This window comes from Stenella coeruleoalba (genome assembly GCF_951394435.1).
Source record: "Stenella coeruleoalba genome assembly, chromosome: 17".
Classification (NCBI taxonomy): Eukaryota; Metazoa; Chordata; class Mammalia; order Artiodactyla; family Delphinidae; genus Stenella; species Stenella coeruleoalba.
This window is the reverse complement of record NC_137163.1, coordinates 6,177,120-6,196,487: the sequence shown is the minus strand read 5'-3', so window position 1 is coordinate 6,196,487 and position 19,368 is coordinate 6,177,120. Positions and strand designations below refer to the sequence as shown.

At 42.4% G+C, this 19,368-nt stretch overlaps 1 protein-coding gene across 9 annotated transcripts in view; it reads left to right on the top strand.

The window, feature by feature from the left end:
• The window catches only part of KHDRBS3 (KH RNA binding domain containing, signal transduction associated 3), a 623,624-nt gene that overhangs the window by 325,158 nt on the left and 279,098 nt on the right, over positions 1–19,368 (top strand). The window contains exon 1 of one of the 9 annotated variants that reach the window (XM_079901865.1): positions 18,613–19,063. The exons of the other annotated variants lie outside the window; for them this stretch is intronic. The gene's annotated coding sequence lies outside the window, so the exon portion shown is untranslated. Of the gene's footprint in view, positions 1–18,612; positions 19,064–19,368 lie in introns of those variants that run through there. 9 annotated transcript variants of the gene reach the window in all.

Here is a 19,368-nt window from a genome sequence, read left to right as displayed (position 1 = left end):
CCGTGCAGCATGTGGGATCTGAGTTTCCCGACCGGGGATCGAACCTGTGCCCCCTGCAATGAGAGCGCAGTGTCGTAGCCACTGGACAGCCAGGCAAATCCCACGGTTTTTTTGGTATATCTTTAGAGTAGAAGTCTCAGTGTTTCACTGCGAGATTTCTCCAAACTTCTCACTACATAGCACTATGGAGTGTAAACCGTAAGTTTAAGGATGAAGCCCATCCTTCAAGTCCACTGGCCACATACTGTCTCTGAGTTTATCTCATTACCCACCTGGCTGCAGACTTCAACAGCTGTTCAGTTCCCCCTAAAGAATCCACTTATACCAAAGCACAAGTGAGCAATGTGGACTCACTAACAACTATGGAATGGAGAAAATTTACATAGCACAACCCTCAGCAAAATTAAGAAAATATATGTGTCCCCTGTTAGATGTTTGTCTTTCCCAAATTCCCTTCTCTACAGGATCCCTGGGAGTTCTTTCCCTTTCCTATTTCCTCCCACTATACCCAGGTTCCCTGGATCCTCTCTCTTCTCTGCCGAATGTTACCAGGTCCTCCAATCTTGCCTCTGTCATCCAGAACAATCAGAACAATGCAGCTCTTTCCTCCTAAATCCTTTACCTTTCTCAGTAAAACTTTTTTTTTTTCTGTTTCGAGAGCTAAGCTCATAAAAACCACGGGTAGAAAAGTGAAGAACATTCTGACCCAAGTGTACCCACCTATCCCACCCTCAGTACCAACACCATCATCACGACCAACACAACAATGTGATGTGACAGTAGAAGCCAGTTCAGTGGGCCAGGTCTGTTAACTTATTCATTTACACAACAAACATTTTTTAAATAAATAAATAAATTTATTTATTTATGGCTGCATTGGGTCTTCGTTGCTGTGCGCAGGGGCTTCTCACTGCGGTGGCTTCTCTTGTTGCAGAGCATGGGATCTAGGCATGTGGACTTCAGTAGTTGTGGCACACAGTCTCAGTAGTTGTGGCACATGGGCTTGGTTGCTCCGCGGCATGTGGGATCTTCCCGGACCAGGGCTCGAACCCGTGTCCCCTGCATTGACAGGCGGATTCTTAACCGCTGTGCCACCAGGGAAGTCCCACAACAATTTTGAGAGCCCTACTGTGTTTCAGACACTGTGCTGGTCACACATGCAAGAGTGAACAGCCTATGTCTACATGCATCTCACATTCTAGTGCAGGGAACCAGAAAATTTAAAAGCATACACATTTGGGACTTCCCTGGAGGTCCAGTGGTTAAGACACCAGGCTTCCACTGCAGGAGGCTTGGGTTCGATCCCTGGTCAGGGAAGTAAAGATCCCGCATGCTGTGTGGTGGGACCAAAATAAATAAATAAAAGCAACCATATTAGTAGAAGAACGCATGGATAGACTGAAGGGACAGGAAAGAAGTGGGGCGTTGTGATAGGAAACATGAGAAACTTTCTTCATCGAGGTAGTTAAGAAGAGTCTCAGGAGGATGGGGCATTTGGGCTGAGATCAGAAGGGTGAAAAGGAGTATTCCTTCTCTTGCCAAACCCTTGCCGACATCCTATTACCTTCTTGCTCTCAATGGATAAATCCCAAGGAATGTTCAAAAATAGACATCAACCTGAAAGACTTTAGGCTGGAGAAGAACATGGCGTGTTCTAGGGAGAGCAGATTAGAAGGAGCGTGAGGGAGACAGGCCAGAGTGAGGCTGGAGAGGCAGGCGGAGCCTCTGTGGGCCAGGTGTGCCTTCCAGGCTTCAGTGGGGAATTAGAACCACTGCAAGTGCTACAGAAATAAGGGAGTTATTATAGGAGTTAGACTTTCCATGCATGTAGGAGGTGCGGGGAAGTAGGTGTCTGGAACGGGGGAGTTGAAGGACCAGAGAAGCAGTCTCTGAAGCACAGTCAATGTGGGGATGTCGGAGGTTGTGGGGAGCCCACAGTCATACGCACTTCAGCCTCCCCAAATGAGGTGGGTGCTCGGTGGTCTCTGGAAGCTGCTGTCTCGAGAGGGTAGTCAAATGTGTATAACTGCAACCACTGCAGAGTCACAGCCAAGTGCCTGGGTTGTGGGCAGCAGCTGAGAAGATGAGCTGGCTGCAGAGGAGAGCATGGGCAGGCGGGCGCCGCTGGCCTTCTCTGCGCCCGTTCATCGCCCTATGTGACCACGACATCCTCCTGAGAGTGATATCCCTGCTTTCCTTCCACCCCTGATTTCCTCTCTTGGCCAACTCTAAACCAGAACCACAGAACAAAGGGGATTCTGGGAAACACAGATCCCGACACCCCGGATGAGGGTTTGGATTTTATTCTCATGGAAAGGAAAGCCCACTCACCTTTACAACTCCAGAGCCTACCATGAAAAACATCGGTTCTTCTCTGCCATTTACCTCTGCTTCTTCACTACCATATTCCTTCTATATTTCCTTATTACTAACACAGTTCCTAAGCCCCAAATCCTTCAAGTTTCCCTTTTTCTGGTAGAAAACTGGTATACCACACATTCTCCTCTTGAGCATTTAAGTCCCTCTCTGGAGTTAACAGATGCAAATCCATGTCCCACCCCTTCAGAGGCTCAGAGGCTGGGGTGGGGGGAGGTTGGAGAGGGGATATATTTTGTAGGCTTGAGTCAGGACACCCAGGTACTACTCAGTAGATGGTAATCAGGGGCAAGTTACCTGTCTGAGCCATAATTCATCCACGTATAAAGGGGCATAGCCATCCCTACCTCACAGAATCTAGGGGGTTAAAATAGAAATGCATTATAAGTAGACAGCATATATGCAAACTGTCTTATTCCCAGCAAGTGCCCAGTGTAAGGAAGTTCACCTTCTCTTTTTCTCTGCTGTGCTTTCTGGAGTAACACTAACACCATGTTGGGGTTATTCATTGCCCCATTCGCACCACTTGTTCCTGCTTCTTTTTATTGCCCACCACCAAAACTGCAGCTGTTTTATGAAGCTTCTAAGCAGGGTGAACCGACTCTTTCAGGGGTCAGGCATCCCCAGTACTGCAACCCTGTAGTCACCTTCCTCAACTTTAAACAGGCATCTTCATAACGGCACCTAACTCCTTCTAAGGACTGAATGAGATACTGTATGGAAAGGGCTTAGAACATAGCCTGGCCCATGGGAAGGACTCAAAGAATGGTAAATATTGTTATTATCACAGCCATTATTACCATGTGCATCCTTCCCTCAAAGGTAAACTGTCAAGTCCCTGTGTTGTGGGTAGGAGGACCCAGCACAGTGCTGAACTCTACAGTGCCTCTCCCCTCACGTAATAAGTCAGGTCATGAGAAAGAAGCCAAATACCTTAGTCACTTTCTTTAGGAGAGCGCTATGCCCACGAGGGTATTCTTGAGAAGTCATAAAATGGACTTTGTTTTGTCTCCCTCTGATTTGAAACTCTGGTTGCCTAGGGCAGATGGGCAATTTCAAGCTCCATTAAGGACTTTTCCCAGGAGCCCACTACGTCCTTATGTAAAAAGCTAAGAAATGTTAGCTGAAGAGACAGACACATCATCATCCCTTTCTAGGATTCTCCAACATGTTTATAATTATTTTCCCAAATGTATATGTCTTGTTTCTTTTTTTTATTTATTAATTTTTATTGGAGTATGGTTGCTTTTATGTCATGTTTCAAAAATAACAATAATAATGCCCAATATTTAGGGAGCATTTACTATGTGTCTGACGCTATATTGAGTGCATTAGTTTCATTAGGTATTTTATCTTCATGCCGACCAATGAGGTAGAAGCTGTTATATCAAATTTATAGAGGATGAGACAGATGTGTATGGATGCATTGTTCTAACACTAGGTACTTGGTGGTGTGAATAATCCAGAACCCTTCCTGATATATACATACTACTTACAAATGGAAACGATGGGAGAAGTATAATAACTTAAAAAGCAAGACACATGCACATAGCTTACTTAGTATTCAAGCAAAGAAAATGACCAAGTGCCAGAAACAAGAAAGAATTGAAAGCCACTGTGATAACTGTAAAATCTCACACTGTGGCAAACCTGGTAGGTGGGGAATAGTATTAGACCTAGAAAAATGCCCACATGTTTATGGGCTTGGGTTTCAGTCTCATATAGGCATGGGAGTGTCAATTTAAAAGAATGCACAATGTGAGAGTTGCTTTTATTTGGGGCAAAATGAGGACTATAGCCCAGGAAACAGCATTTCAGACAGCTCTGAGGAACTGCTCCAAAGCAGTGGGGGGGAAGGTCAGTATGTATGTGATTTTGGTGAAGGGGGAGTACCTGCAGTCAAGCACATACTTTTGGCAGAAGGTTTCTGTTAGTCTCATGAAGGTTTCTCCTAGTCACAAGGAGCAGACGTCACCATGAAGGTGCTTTTTCTAGATACGAGGAGATGCAAGAATTGGGCTCATAAAACCAGCTCCTGAAAATATCTAACTATCTGAAGACCTGTTCTGCCAGTTTTTCTCAGAGCACAGAGGGTCTGTTTCTGCTCTCCACCCTGAAGTCCCTCCAGGGGGTGTCGAAAGGCAGCAGCTGCAGCAGCACATGATTTAATCCTTACAGAGGCAGATGGCAAGAGCCAATTTGTAGTTGACAGGAGATAAGGCCTGGAGTCTGTGATAGGTGGAAAATTGCAACTGTGGCTGCATAAAGCTGGAACCATCACAAATTAATTCTTAGTGAAAATAGAAAGACTTGAACCACCAACCCTGAGAATTTACAAAGAAGCATCTCTCTACCCAGAGCTCTATAAAGGTAAAAAAAAAAGAAGTCTTTGGTGAAAAATAACCCTAAACTTTCATTACAGATGGGTTTGGAAACTGAACTATGTGACACAAATAGTTCAAAAATCTCAACACAACAGATTAATATAAAAAGTGATTCCTGGTTTGTGGTAAACCTGGAGCCCTTGACAGGGGCCAAAACAAGGGCTCAGAAACACAGATTCACTCCCAAAACACAGGAGCTTCCCACCAGACAGAAAATTAGCCTTCAGTGAAGATGAATTAACAATAAAAATGTACAAAATACACGGGGAAGTGACTCACCACAAGGGAGTTTTAATAATCACAGTCATCAGGGAGACCAACTCCCAAGAATTTAAGGCAAAAGAACAGTGCAAAACAACTGCAAAATAAGAATTTTTAAAAGCAAATAGAAGTAAATAGAAGAATAGTAACCACAAGAAAACAATAAGATATTATTAGAAAAGGCCAGATTGCTTTGAAAGAGACATTAAAGATAAAGAGGAAGACATTAAAAATTGGGTTCCCAATATTCAGAATCCAATGAATAAATTAAATATCAGATTAGACACAGCTGAAGAGATGATTAGTTAACTGGAAGAACAATCCAAAGAATGCATCTCAGGGAATCCAGAGACAAAACATATGAGGGAAGCATAAGGAGACCTATGGCATAGAATGAGAAAATTCTATCATTTAAGTAGAATATAGAGAGAATGAGGGAGAAGCAATGTTTAAAAATATAATTATGAACTTTCCAGAGTGGATAAGATATAAATTCTTGGAACGTAAGTTCTGAGAAAGAAGGGGTAGATAACTTTCTCAAGGCCACATAACCAATAGGCAGTGGAGTCAGGTTCATACTGACTCAATCTGCATGAGCTCTTCATTTTAACTAGCACCCCCAGGCTGCAAACAAGTCTTTGGTATTCTCCTTGAGGGCTCAAATCATGACTAACTCATGGGACCCTTGTGGTTGTAACAAACCTCAAACTGTATCTGGTCCAAAACAATGATAATTATGAAGGTGTCAACCCAGCATTTCCTAAAATGCGTTTCAAAAAACATTTGTCCCATAGTAAAGGGTAGGGGTGAGGAGGGTTCTCTGGTCAAATGTTTGGAAAACACCATACATGCAATATCTCTTTGTGGAGGCATAGCAAATATCAGTGTATTAAACTTTCTGGTGAGTCTGATATAAAGACTTCTGTTTGATTCCAGAGCAAATTTCTCCCCAAATACCAACAACTATTGACCTTCAGAAGTCTCTCTCTTTTTTTTTTTTTGTTACAATTCTGTATAATATTGGAAACAAATAATTATTCAACTTTGTTTGAATACTTCCATTGTTATGGAATTCACTATCAACCAAGGCAGTCCTCTCTACTTTTAGACAGCTTTTATGGACAGAAAATTATTTTTTATATTGAAAGGAAATGTTTCATCTTCTACCCGTTGGCATTAACTATGCCCCATAAGATTATAAAGAAAATGTCCTGACCTTGTTAACGTCTGCTGCAGTAACAAATGACTTCTAGATTTCAGGGGTTTACAACAACAAAGATTGTTTTCTTGCTCATGTACTTATCAGCTCCGGGTGAGCTGAGTCTCTGCTCTTTGATCTTACTTATTTCAGGGCTAAAGGAGCATTGTCCATCTTGGTTAGGGCCAAGGAGAAATTGTGATGGAGGTTCCTAAAGCTTAGCTGTGGCAGTCACCACTTTCAAGTTTAACTGGTCAAAGCAAGTCATATGACCCAGCCAGTTCTCAAAGATGAGCAGATATGATCCTGACGTGGAGAGGGTAGCCAATATTTTGGAACTATAATACAATCAACTATCTAGTCAAATCTGTCATTCAGAAAATGTGAAGATAGCTACTGACTAGGTTCTGATACCAATTCCAATGTTCGGGGTTGGGGGGATCCCCACCCCAACAAGCAATTCTCCTGATACGAGTGGGTGTTCTGTAATTCAACTCAATTCTGACACTATCTACCAGGAGATAGCATCAGATTCCACAGGTTAAGTGTTTATTTAGTTCCACAAGGCTGACACCCCCTTGCCCAACTTCAGACCCCAGTCGCAAATCCCGGTTGTTACCTGTGCCTCTGACACACTGGCTATAAATCAGAGTTTCCCATCTAGACCCACTCTTTGTGTTCAACTAATTTGTTAAAGCAACTCACAAAACTCAGAGAAACATTCTACTTACTAGATTAAGGGTTTATTATAAAAGGATGTAACTCAAGAACAGCCAGATGGAAAAGATGCACACACAGGGCAAGGTTAACAGGAAAGGGCATGGAACTTCCATGCCTTCTCCAGGTGTGACATTCTCCCCAAATCTCCCTGTGTTTACCAACCCTGAAGCTCTCTGAACCCAGTCCTTTTGGGTGTTTATGGAGGCTTCATTACACAGACATGATTGATTAAATCATTGGCTGTTGGTGATTGGTTCAGCCTCCATCCCTTCTCCCGTCCCCAAGGTTGGGTGGGGGTGGGCATGAGGGGGGAACTGAAAGTTCCAAACCTCTAATCAAGAGGTTGGCTCCCCTAGCAACCAGCCCCCCCATCCAGCTTACCTAAGGGCTTTCCACAAGTCATCTCATTCACATAACAAAAGATACCTTTATCATTCTAACCACAGGAAATTCCAAAGATTTTAGTAGCTGTGTGCCAGGAAAGGGGATGATGACCAAAAACATATTTCTTATTAGAAATCAAATATCACAGCTACCATGTGCTCCTGGCGTTCCCCAGCTTCTCCAATTTCCAGTTCCTTTTCTGTTCTTTTATGACATGGTTTTGAGTATCTTGGGATCTCCCTTCCCTGAATATATTCCAGGTAATATTAATATTAATAATAATGATGACTGGTGAATATAAAGCTGTGGCTGTGCTCCACTCTTTACTGGCATCATCTCTTTTAACCCTCACAACAGCCCTGGGGACAGGTGTTATTATACTCATTTACAGATTGTACAGATGGGGAAACCGAGGCTCGGAGAGCTTGATTCACTTAACCAATTTAGAGCTGGTATATGGCAGAGACTGTCTGACTCTAAAGCTCAGCCCTTAATCTCTACTGTACACACTGCATCCCTGTGTCGTTCTGTTCCCTAAATATGTATGAGAAGCTGAGGAAGAGATGACACCTTTCTAGTCTCAAGAACATATGCCATGGGGCACAAATGTCCAAAAGTGAGATAGAAATTCTATGATTCAACATTTGAAGCAAGAATAAGAATATGTTGGCACATCTTTCAGAAGCACGGTGTCCTCCAAGCACCTGGAGGTCCATTTGCACATTTAATGTACATTAAAAACCATCTGTGCGTACTTGGTGCAATGATCAACAGAGTAATTTATGGACATGATCTGGATCACAGATGGAAAAAGTATTTTACTTTCCCTGTGAACTCCGATTTTTTATAAATGACCACCTTGAGGGTTGTGTTGAGAAGGATCCTGAGGGGTTCTTAAGAAAGTGTGGCATAATCAATAAGCAATGTCTGCTAAAAGAAAATAAGAAGGAAGCGGTGCTAGGCTTAGCAAGCATTTGTCATCCTTATACTAGAAAATACCACCCATTTGATTCAGGGAATAAAGCCTCTCAGAAAAATACTGAACTAATATTTAATTTCATAAAAAGGAAGGAGAAAACTAACAGCACCTGCCATTGAGCAAATACTTTATTTCACTTACTCCATACAACACAAGGCAGATGGGTATTATGTCCCCATTTTATAGTCAAGAAGATGAAGTCTTGGAGACGCCGATTAACTCCTCCCAAGACCCACAGCTAGTCAATGGTAGAAACAGGATCCAGCTTTAGGTCTGATGGATTCTTGATGCTAGACCACAGCATGCCACCTCTAACATGCTCTGAGCCACATAAATTGTCCTGCTAGCTGAACTACCTCTTTTGCCATGATATGGCCCAATTCCAGGACGTCCAACACTTTTCTATTCCTGCCTTTCCTCCTTCTCACTGGCTGAAGACTCATTCCTCTCGGAACACAAATGGCTACAAGGCAGGACACTTTGTGTTGGACCAGATCGTGCCTCCTAAAGGTGGCAGGTTTGCATCACGACTTTACATAAACGCTCTGAGCACCGAGAGCAGGAGGCAGGCAGGAGTGTGGCTCTGCCATGAGACAAATATAGAGCTGCTGTCCTTAAACCTCGAACAAGAGACTAACCCTCAGGGGAGACGCCATGCAATAAATAATTTTTGCCATGACACATTCCTTCCCTTTGCATAAATTTAACACCCCGCTCTCTGTACAATATGTGATCTTCCTGCTAACTCCCCATAGACAGAAATAGCTCTGGTAAGATGTGATAAAATACAAGTGGCAGAAGGGAAGGGAGACACGACACATAGGAGAACTTGACTTTAGTGCCGGCTTTTCTACGATGGATATTATTTTTTGCATTCTTCACAATGAACAATGTACAGAGGACACCCACAGTGGGGCGGATCACCAGTCCATGGGACCCCAAAGCATGAAATGCGTGTATTTTGGGACTCTGAGATGCTGGTTCCCTGTTTCTTCTGCCAAGTAGTATCTGGCTGCCAGTCTCTGCCTTCCTTCTTTTCCCCACAGCAATGGCTATGGACCACTTCCCTCACTGTAAACATGCAGTCCAGGCACCAGCCTCAAGAGCCAATCCTGCCTCCGGTGGAAGAGTTCTATGCAGGTCTAGCAAAACTCGTATATTCAGCTAGTATACCTCTGGATTTTGGGCTCAGTTTAGATTGCTGTGCAACTTTGAAGGGACGATGCAAATACGTATGTATGGGGTCCTTCTTTCTGGAGATCAGACCGCTAACACAAAAAAGTCTGCCTTAGATGTTTCAAATCTACCTAAACAAAATTTCCCATAATTTATATCCTCCAAAGAGGGACTTTGGCACCTGGAAAATCTTTCACTGTTGAGTAGTACCCTGTGTTCCCTTTGATCCAGAGAGCCTGCATAATCTTGGTAGTCCCATCTCTAGGGAGGAAGCACACTGTTTGAGAAGAATCCCTTGTTCCTGCACACAGAGGCACCCTGATTAGGTAAGAGCATCTGTTCTATATGCCGTAATTACCAACATCCTGGTAATAGCACCTTTCCTCTTACATTGCCCTTCTCCTTTCCCATGTCATTCTGGTTGGGAATGTCAATCAAAGTAACCCATCCTTCTCCAACTCCAAGCTTCAGTGTGACCATGTGATCTATTTATTCCATCCCCTGGAAACCAGATGAGGAGAGCTCCGAGGGATGGGCACATGACTAAAGTAAGAGTAACCAAATCACAGGTATGAATTGGCCAGAAGTTTTTCAGTTTCAAGTGACAAACTTGCCAAACTTGGGTAGACAGAAAATAGAATATATGGGCCTATGCAGTAACCTGAAAACCAAGAGTAGATGCACTTCAGAAACAGTTAAATCGAGGGTTGCAAATCATGTCATCAGATAAGTTCTCTTTCCATTGACTCTTTGCTTTCCTTCACCCCCATGTCCAGGTCTCTGCGTTTCTCTGCACTGGATTCACCATCAGGTACTCTCTCTTGATGTATGGCAAAAGTGCCACTAGCAGTTCCAGGCTTAGGTTCTATAATGTCAGCTATCTAGAGGAAGTAGGGCATTTCTTTCCCAATTGATGCAGTCCCAGGACTGACTCTCATTTGCCCAGCTGGTGTCTAATGGATCTATTCCTAAGCCCGATCAAATGGTTAAGCTTTTTTTAGGTGGAGTTCTATCATATGCAACCGGAAGAGATGGACCAATACCAAGGCTCCTTTCTGATGAGCTGTGGACTTAGACCTTGGTATATCAAGAACCCAGAGGAAGGAGATAAGGTTACCAGAAAACACAGGAAGACATAAACAGCGGAATTCGGAGAGATAATAAACAAGACAGAATTCAACCCTACCTCACTTTTCTCATCTCTCTGGACAAAGGCACCAGCTGCCTAATATGTGAGAATTTCTGTCAAACGTTGCACCTGCCTGGTATGGTGCATGCGTCTCTATGGCGACCAAAGGGCATTTAAACATTTTGTAGAAGTTTACTCCTGATGAGCTGGGTAGCATATTGCCTCCTAACACAATGCTGGTTGGCATCAAAGGTCAAAAGAATCTCCTGGCTACTGCTGTTATTACCTCAGTTATCCACGAAAAGCCGTAAATATTGAGCGGTAACAGTAATAACTGAGCCCTGCTGCTTTCCTGTGACCTGGGTCCCCATACGCTCATCACGTCAATTCCAATTCATGCTCATCACTCAAATCACTGTCTCGGTCTAGGTCTTATGTTCCAGTTATAGTTTTGGCTGCGGGCCTGGTATATCAGTCCCTCTAGGACTTTGTTTCCCTAGAAATGGAAGCTGTGTCCTTGAACCCCTAGCCCGTACTGAGGGGCTGCTGTGTGCTGGCGTTGCTGCAGGGTGATCATAGGCTGCCACGCTGGTGATCATAGGCTGCCAGACTCAGTTGCTAAGCTGCCTGCTCGGCATCTCCACTGATGGCGCCTCTCTAGCTCAACGTGCCCAGAAGCGATTGCACTAAGTCTCTTCTCCTCAATCTGCTCTTCTGCTAATGCTCTCAGCTTCAGTAGATGGTATCACCGTCTTTCCATCTGCCCAACTCAGAAATGCAGAGATCATCCCTGACTCTTTGCTTTCATTTACCCCCATGTACAGTCAGTCACCCCATCCTATTGATACTATTCCCAGTAATTTGTCAGGACCATCTCCTTGTCTCCATCCCCACATCTAGCACCTTGGCCCAAGTCACCAGCATCTTTCACCCCGACTGTGGGCCTGTCTGTTTCCATTCTTGCCCTCTAGTCCATTTTTCACATAGCAGCCGGAATAACCATTTCAAACCACAAGTTAAGTTGTCTCAATCCCGCACATAGTGTCCTCCAATTGCTCTTCTTTGTCTCAGCCCCTATCCATCCTCTAGGTCTTAGACTACATGCAACTTCCCTGGGTCAGTTTTCCCTGACCACTTTCACAGCATCCTATATGTAATCGTCATAACGTCTATCAGAATTACCATGCATCGATTATTTGTGTTACTATTTATTGAATATCTATCCTCCCAGGTGAATTAATTTCTACAGAACATGAGTGCTATATCTAGTTTTCTCCCCGTTTCCCCAGAACCTAGTTCCCCACATAGTTAATGCTCAATAAATATTTAATAAATAAATTTATGAATGAATAACATAGCGCACTCAAACAGTATCTAAGGAGAGCCTAAATAGTCATCATTCTGGAAGGTTGCAAAGAGAAGTCTCTGTTTTGGAGGTTGGACTAGATAATTCTTCAGACTCCTTCCAAGTAACCCTTTTTAATTCTTTCTAAGAGTCTCATCATCCTAATGCTAAACACTAGTCATCACTCAACATCACAGCCACAAACATAGAAAATACAAGAGGTAATCTCAGCATTTACTAAATTAACCTATCATAGGAGATAGGTTAATAACAACCATTAGTTGTTATATCGTGTCATTAAGTCATCTTATTTCCATTCTATTTTCAAGCCCTTTCTTCTGAATATGGGAGAGGGAATAACATTTATCACCATCTAAAAAAAAAAAATTTAAACCTACCAACCCAATATATTAAGGGATTGTCTTAGGCCTTACCAAAGAATTCACCAAAGTGGTTCCTTGAAACAACAAGCTCTCTGAGGGCATATTAAATTGGATTTGGTTTACAAAAATCTGATTTGCACACAACCATTCAGGAACATATTGATTGATGAAAGCGAGGTACACCGGGACATAACTACCTTTAATCTTTTATAACAAAGGCAGCAATTAGAATTGCTTTTGCTAAGCAAGTTTTGAAACAGAGGGCTCGATCTCTTTGCTAGCACCCGCCAACCCAGAAGACTCCCTCTCTCCCCACACGCTTTTCTCCTAATTAAATGAGGTAAACCTTTCGGATTCTCTGTAGAATGCAGTCTCTGACAGGATCCCACTCCTATCTTAGAGATACTGAAAAGGCTCTGTTAGGGGCTTAATTTCATTTCCATCCCTCTTTGTTAATATAGTCCCTTCTCATTCTCACTTCTCGGGCGCATTTTTAGAGAGGGATCGATTTGCTGGTTATTAAAAAATGGTCAATTCCTATGGTATTAGATGGCCTTGTATTCCCCAACCACAGTGTCATCTTCATCCCCTGAAAAAGTTTGCCCTTTGTGTGCCTGTCTGTTTGTTTGCTTTATTTAGCTCGTGGTGCGAAGGGCCTAATAAGGAATCCTGACGATAGTTTGCTCCATCTCCAGATTGAATTTCTTTATAGATCAGCCTCAGTAATTCATTTCCCAACTGGTTTTGATCAATACAGCTTGACTCAGCTTAGGGTTGGAGAAACTAACAAAAACGTACTGACTGGTACTGCTTGGGTGTCTCAGAGCACCTTCTTCATAAAGGCTCTCTTTGATGGTGACCTGTCAAACTGATCCACGGCCTCTTAGTGAAGTCAGGGCCTGAGCTCTACCCAGGCCCCAAAGCTGTCATGGCCTTGTTTTGTTTGATTCTGTGAAGCCAGAGGCCAGAGGCTTTTGCAGAAACAGCATGGTGTGAGGGAAAGATGAGGAATGGTGTATCAGGTCGCCCTCAGAACTTGCTGTTGAGCTTCAGGGAGTGGCTGGACCATTCTGAGATTCCATTTCAGCATCTACAGAATAAGGTAGCTGGACCTATGCGTATGTGAGGTCTCATTGAGCTCTGAAGTGCTAAGACTCTGTATGGAGATAGAAACACCGGCTGTATCCCTATCCTCCAGCCCACTTTTCAAGTGCACATTGCAATGACCCGTCATTTGGATAAAGAGATGGAAAACCATTGTTTCTAAATAATGGAAATAATACTTGCCCTCTGCCACAGGGATTCCAAACCCAGCTCTCATATTTTCCAGCTATGTGGGCTTTGCTAAATCATGTTATCTCTTTCATGCTCTGTTTCTTTATCAGTAAAATGGAGACATGTAATAATGCCCTTTGTCCATTCGGGGGATGCTGTGGGGATCAAACGGGGTCACAGGTGCAAGAAGCACTTTGGAAAGTAAAGCAGGATGTAGAAAAGGAACTGTTAATCAGGTGGCCAGTGCGTTGCCAGAGAACGGAGGCTTGAACATCACCCTGGAGCTTCATAAATCCGGCTTCCTCCTGCTGCCTCCTCTCCCAGCTGCCCCACTGCAGTTGTAGTTCACACTGGGACAGAAATCATGGCTTGTTTACAAGTTATTCACGTGCAGAGACTCATTAGTGTGGGCAATGACACCATCCTTGGGGAGTGCCGCGGAGATTCAGCCAAGTCAGCTCAGCCAGCCTGCTCACCCTACCAGGGCAAAAGTCCTAACACCCACTGGTCCACCAGCCATTCAGCCATCAGTGCTCTCCCTAACAAACTGGGAACACAAGGCTCATGAATGCTCCAGATATGGGATCAACAGTGAGGACGGGCTGACCCCATACATTTTTAGATCAATGATGGCATTCGTAAACTATTCAGTGATGTTCTAACACAAGGCATGTTTATGCTTTTTACCTAAGATCCTACTGATTCTTTTTTTTTAAATAGAAACCCTAGGGCCTAGAAATAGAATTAATTTCAGTTTCTATTTCTTTTAAATATCTATAATGTCCTGGATCCTTACTCTGAGCCAAGTTTTGTACTGATATTACATAAATGATTGAATTTATTCTTAACAACATCTCTGTGAGGTAGGTATTCACTTAGTAACATTTCTTGAATGAATGAATGAATACAGTTAACTAATGAACATATGTTGAGTGCTTTCTACATGAAACGTACTGTGTGGGTCATTGGAGGTTCAGAATAAGTAAAATAAACAGTGTAGTAGCTGTTATCATGGTCTAAGTATTATGGTCTTCATTTGTAAATAAACAAACTTAAGCACAGAAGATGAATTAACTTGCTCAATGTCACACAGCAACACAGTAAGTCTGGCTCTGGTCACAATGGAGGAACTAGTACAACTTACCTTCCTACTTCAAACAGTGATAAAAACTTAAAAAATATATGAAGCAATTGTTTTCAGGTCTTGGACATCAAGGAGCATAGGACTGTGATACTTAAGAAAAGAAAATCACACAGAATAAACCTCAAGTTTGGTCTGGCTCTCTGCTTTAAGACACTTTTCCAACTTCAGCACAGAGAGGTGAGATCTTCAAGGAAGGCAGGTTGAGACATATGTTTGGGGCTTCCCACTGCAATGTGCACAAGGCGAGACTCCACAAAGTCTAGCAGAGAGCAGCTGCTATGGGCTGAAATTGCAGAGATCATGGAAAACTGGTAGATATGGGAGTTTAAAACCCGCCAGAGAGGAGAGAGCTCACTGAGCACCTCAAGGATTTAGTTGAGACTTCATAAAGGCCAAGATTTAGGAGTAAGGACTAACTCCTAGAGTCAGGATCAATCCCTAGGATATAGACAAAATGAGAACAAACCAGCCCTTAACAAAGTAAAAAACTTTGCAAGCCTGGAAAGTTGAGAGGATCTACCAATAATTTAATACCTCCCCAAGCAGAATGTAATACTCTTTAAAAGAAGACAATATGATCCAGATTTCCTACAATGTATCTTTCTAAATGTTCACCATATATTCAAAAATTGTTAAATATACAAAGTAGGGAAACGACCCATAATTTATAGAAAAATAAGTCAGTAGATGATGCAGTCACTGGAATTAGCAAATAAGGACTTTAAAACAGCTATTATAAAAATATTCAAGGATATAAAGGAAAAGATGGCCATAATGATTAAAAATAGAGGAATGATTTTGATTCGAAAACTGAACATTATAATACCTAAATAAAATGTATTTAATGACAATATATTAGAGATGGCAGAAGAAAGAATCAATAAACTTGAGATAGATCAATAGAAGTGTTACAATCTGAAGAATACTGGGGGAAAACTTGAAAAAAGGAAAAGTGCCTCAGTGGCATGTGGGGTAATATCAAGTGTCTAGAATATGTGTGATTGGAGTTCCCAAAGGAGAGTCTAGAGAGAATATGGCAGAAAAAATATTTCAAGGAATAATGGCCAAAATGTCTCAAATTTGATGAAAATATCAACCTATAGACCCCAAAAGCCCAGCAAACTTAAAGCAGGAGACCCTGGAATGGAAGAGAGAATAACAGTACAGGTCTTGAAGACGTTAAAAAGACAGTAGATTCCATAACTTAGAGGAAATGGATAAATTCCTTTACAAGCGTAATTTAATATAAGTTACATAAGATTTTTACAAATTGAAAATTTTATTCTAAAATGTATATAAAAATTCAAAGGATCTAGAAAATGAAATAATCTTAAAAAGGAAAACTTGGAAGTCTTATTATACTATCTGATTTCTAGATTTACTGTAAAGCTACAGCAGTCAGTACAGTGTAGTATTGGCCTAAGGATAGAAAAATAGATCAATAGTACAGAATTAGAGAATCCAGAAACAGACCTACACATTTGGACATTTGGATCAATTAATTTTTTTAAAATGCATGCCAGCAATTTAATGAAGAAAGAAAATTTTATTCAGCAAATGGGAATAAAAAAGTAATTCCAATACTTTCCTAATCAAACACAGAAACTAATTCAAGATGAATCATGGACTTACATGTAAAAGCCGATACTATTAAATCTTCTTTTTCTTAAAGAAGAAACATATTCATAGAAAAAATAGAAGAAAAAATATATTCAAACTTTAGCATGGCTAAGATTTCTTAGAAGACACAAAAATAACCCCAAAAGAAAAATTGGACTTTATCAAAATTAAAGACCCCTAGTCATTAAAAACAAACAATAAAAAACAAAAACAAGCCTGTTAAGAAAAGGAAAAGGCAAACCACAAACTGAGAGAGGTTATTCACAGTGCATATATCTGACAAAAAACTCATGTCCGTAATATAAACTAATCCCTATAAGTCAGTCATTTTTAAATATTATAAAAGCAGGCAAAAGACTTGAAAAGATACCTCACAAAAGAAGTATAAAAATGGGCAGTGAGCTTAAGAAAGAGCTCAACATCATTTGACATCTAGTAAAAGCCAATTAAAACCACAATGAAATACCACTACATATCCACTAGAATGACTAAAATTTAAACAATAACCCCAAGTGTCGGCTAGAATGTAATGCCACCAGAACCCTCATACACAGCTGGTGGGAATGTAATGATACGAATGCTTTCGAAAACCAGTTTGGCGGTTTCTTACAAAGTTATACATCTCCCCTATGATTTAGCAAATCCATTCATAGGTATTTTACCCAAGATAAACGAAAATATGTCTAAGAAAAGACTTATCCAAAATGTTTATAAGAGCATAATTTAATAGCCGCAATCTGGAAACAACCCATCAACAGAAGAATGCAGTACTTTATAATATATTGCATTATATTAATTCAACAAAATACTAATTAGCAATAAATGTTCTAAAGTATCCACAGCAACATGAATGAATGTTAAGAACATTCTACTGAGTGAAAGTAATCATATATAACATACTGTAAAATTCATTTGTTCAAAGAAGGCAAAACTAATCTTTGGTGACTGAAATCAGAACCCTGGTTGTCTCTAGGGTAGTGGAGATTGCATAGGATGGGTTATGGAGAACTTTCTAGGGTGCATGGGATGGGTTACGGAGAACTTTCTAAGGTGACAGAAATGCTCCTTATTTTTATTCGTGGATTTTGTTGTATCGGAGCATGCATTTGTCAAAACTGTTTGAACGGTACCTTTATAAATCTGTTTATTTACCTGTATATAATTTTTATCTCAGTTAAGATAATCCAGTCTGTCTGATTCCAATCCCCACATTTTTTTTTTGCTGTCCTATGCTGAATATCAGGCAAAAAGTTAGCCACTGGAAATTTTACAAACCTGAAATGAGTGAGCACCTTGTGAAGTAAAGAGAATGGATTCCTGTATTAGAAGAGCATAAGTGAGGAAGCTGTTTATAAACTGTAAAGATGACAGAAATATTTATATTTATTTAAAAAAAACTATTATTATAAACTGTTGAAGCAGTATCACACCCTAGGGGCTTTGGAAAAAGTAGCCATTTGCATTATCTTTTGCTGCATGAGTGGTCTAAAGCAACAAATTTTATTCCCTCATTTTTCTGTGGGTCAGGAATTTGGAAGTGGCTTAGCTGGGTGACTCTAGCCAGCCAGCCCTCAGGCTTTTCATTTAACCTGGAGAGAATCATTTGTATAGGGTCAATAGGGATATGTGTTGCAGCGAATACCAATCAGTTTACTCCGCAGCTCACCACAATTGCCCTTCTTTGAGAATGGCCCCAATCACAGAGGTGGACCTCCAGTCACGACGTGCAATGTCCTTGCAATTTATTATTATTTATTTATTTTTAGCTGTGTTGGCTCTTCGTTTCTGTGCGAGGGCTTTCTCTAGTTGCGGAGAGCGGGGTCCACTCTTCATCGCGGTGCGCGGGCCTCTCACTATTGCGGCCTCTCTTGTTGCGGAGCACAGGCTCCAGACGCACAGGCTCAGCAATTGTGGCTCACGGGCCTAGTTGCTCTGCGGCATGTGGGATCTTCCCAAACCAGGGCTTGAACCCGGGTCCCCTGCATTGGCAGGCAGATTCTCAACCACTGCGCCACCAGGGAAGCCCTGTCCTTGCAATTTAACCCTGACCTCTGGCCACCTCCTAGGGGTGGACAACTGATCTAAGCTGGACCAAGGTTTGAAACTTGAATGGAGAGACTGAAGCTGGGTGAAGCTGTTACCTTAATGGCAGTGTCCATATACTCCAGCTGCTGAGGCCTCAGTGGACTGCTACCCACGGAGACCGCAGCCGCTATTAGGTCGCGGAGGTGGGGGTGGGGGAGGGGTTTGCTGCTGCTTCAAGGCCTGGGCCCGGCCAGTGGGCGGCCGTGGCGAGGGCTCTGGAGCTCTGCAGGACACAGCCCTCAGCCTGTCCCCGGGCCCCCCCAGCTCGCCTGCGCGTCCCAAGGATGGAGAGCCTGGGAGGACCCCGGGGAGAAGGCCACGATCTGCATGTCACTGCAACCTCTGCCACGAGGACCACTGCCAGGCTGACTGTTGTTGGAGTGGGACCCTACGGTCTCGCGATAACGGTCTCGCGATAACAGTCGAGAGCTGAGTGCCGCGGGCTAAGGGCCGCGCGCGCGCGCCCGCCCTGCCTCTATTTCAGTCTGAGAGAAAGAACGCAAGACTGAAATGCAAGTTTCCTCTGTACCCTGACGTCCCTTTTGCAGTATCCTGTTGCTCACACAGACCAAGCCTGGTACAAGCAGGGGGAGACTGTACTCGGGTAAGTCCTGGGGGCAGGAGGCCCGAGGGCCCTCTTGGAGGCCTGGAGGCCCGGTACCGCAGTGTTTCATCCCTACTCCACAACTCATTAGACGTGCGATTTGGAACAAATTACTTACTCGTTTTAAGCCCCAGTTGCTTAATCTAGGAAATGGAAAGGAATAATTGTACTTACCTCAAGGGGCTAAATTGGTAATTTTAGAAGGTTCTCAGAAGGAAACCAGGAATGGAGTCAGTTTTCATTAACTGTATCTTAAAACACAAATCCATTAGTACCGCCCTATGGAATGTCTAGTATTGTAACAG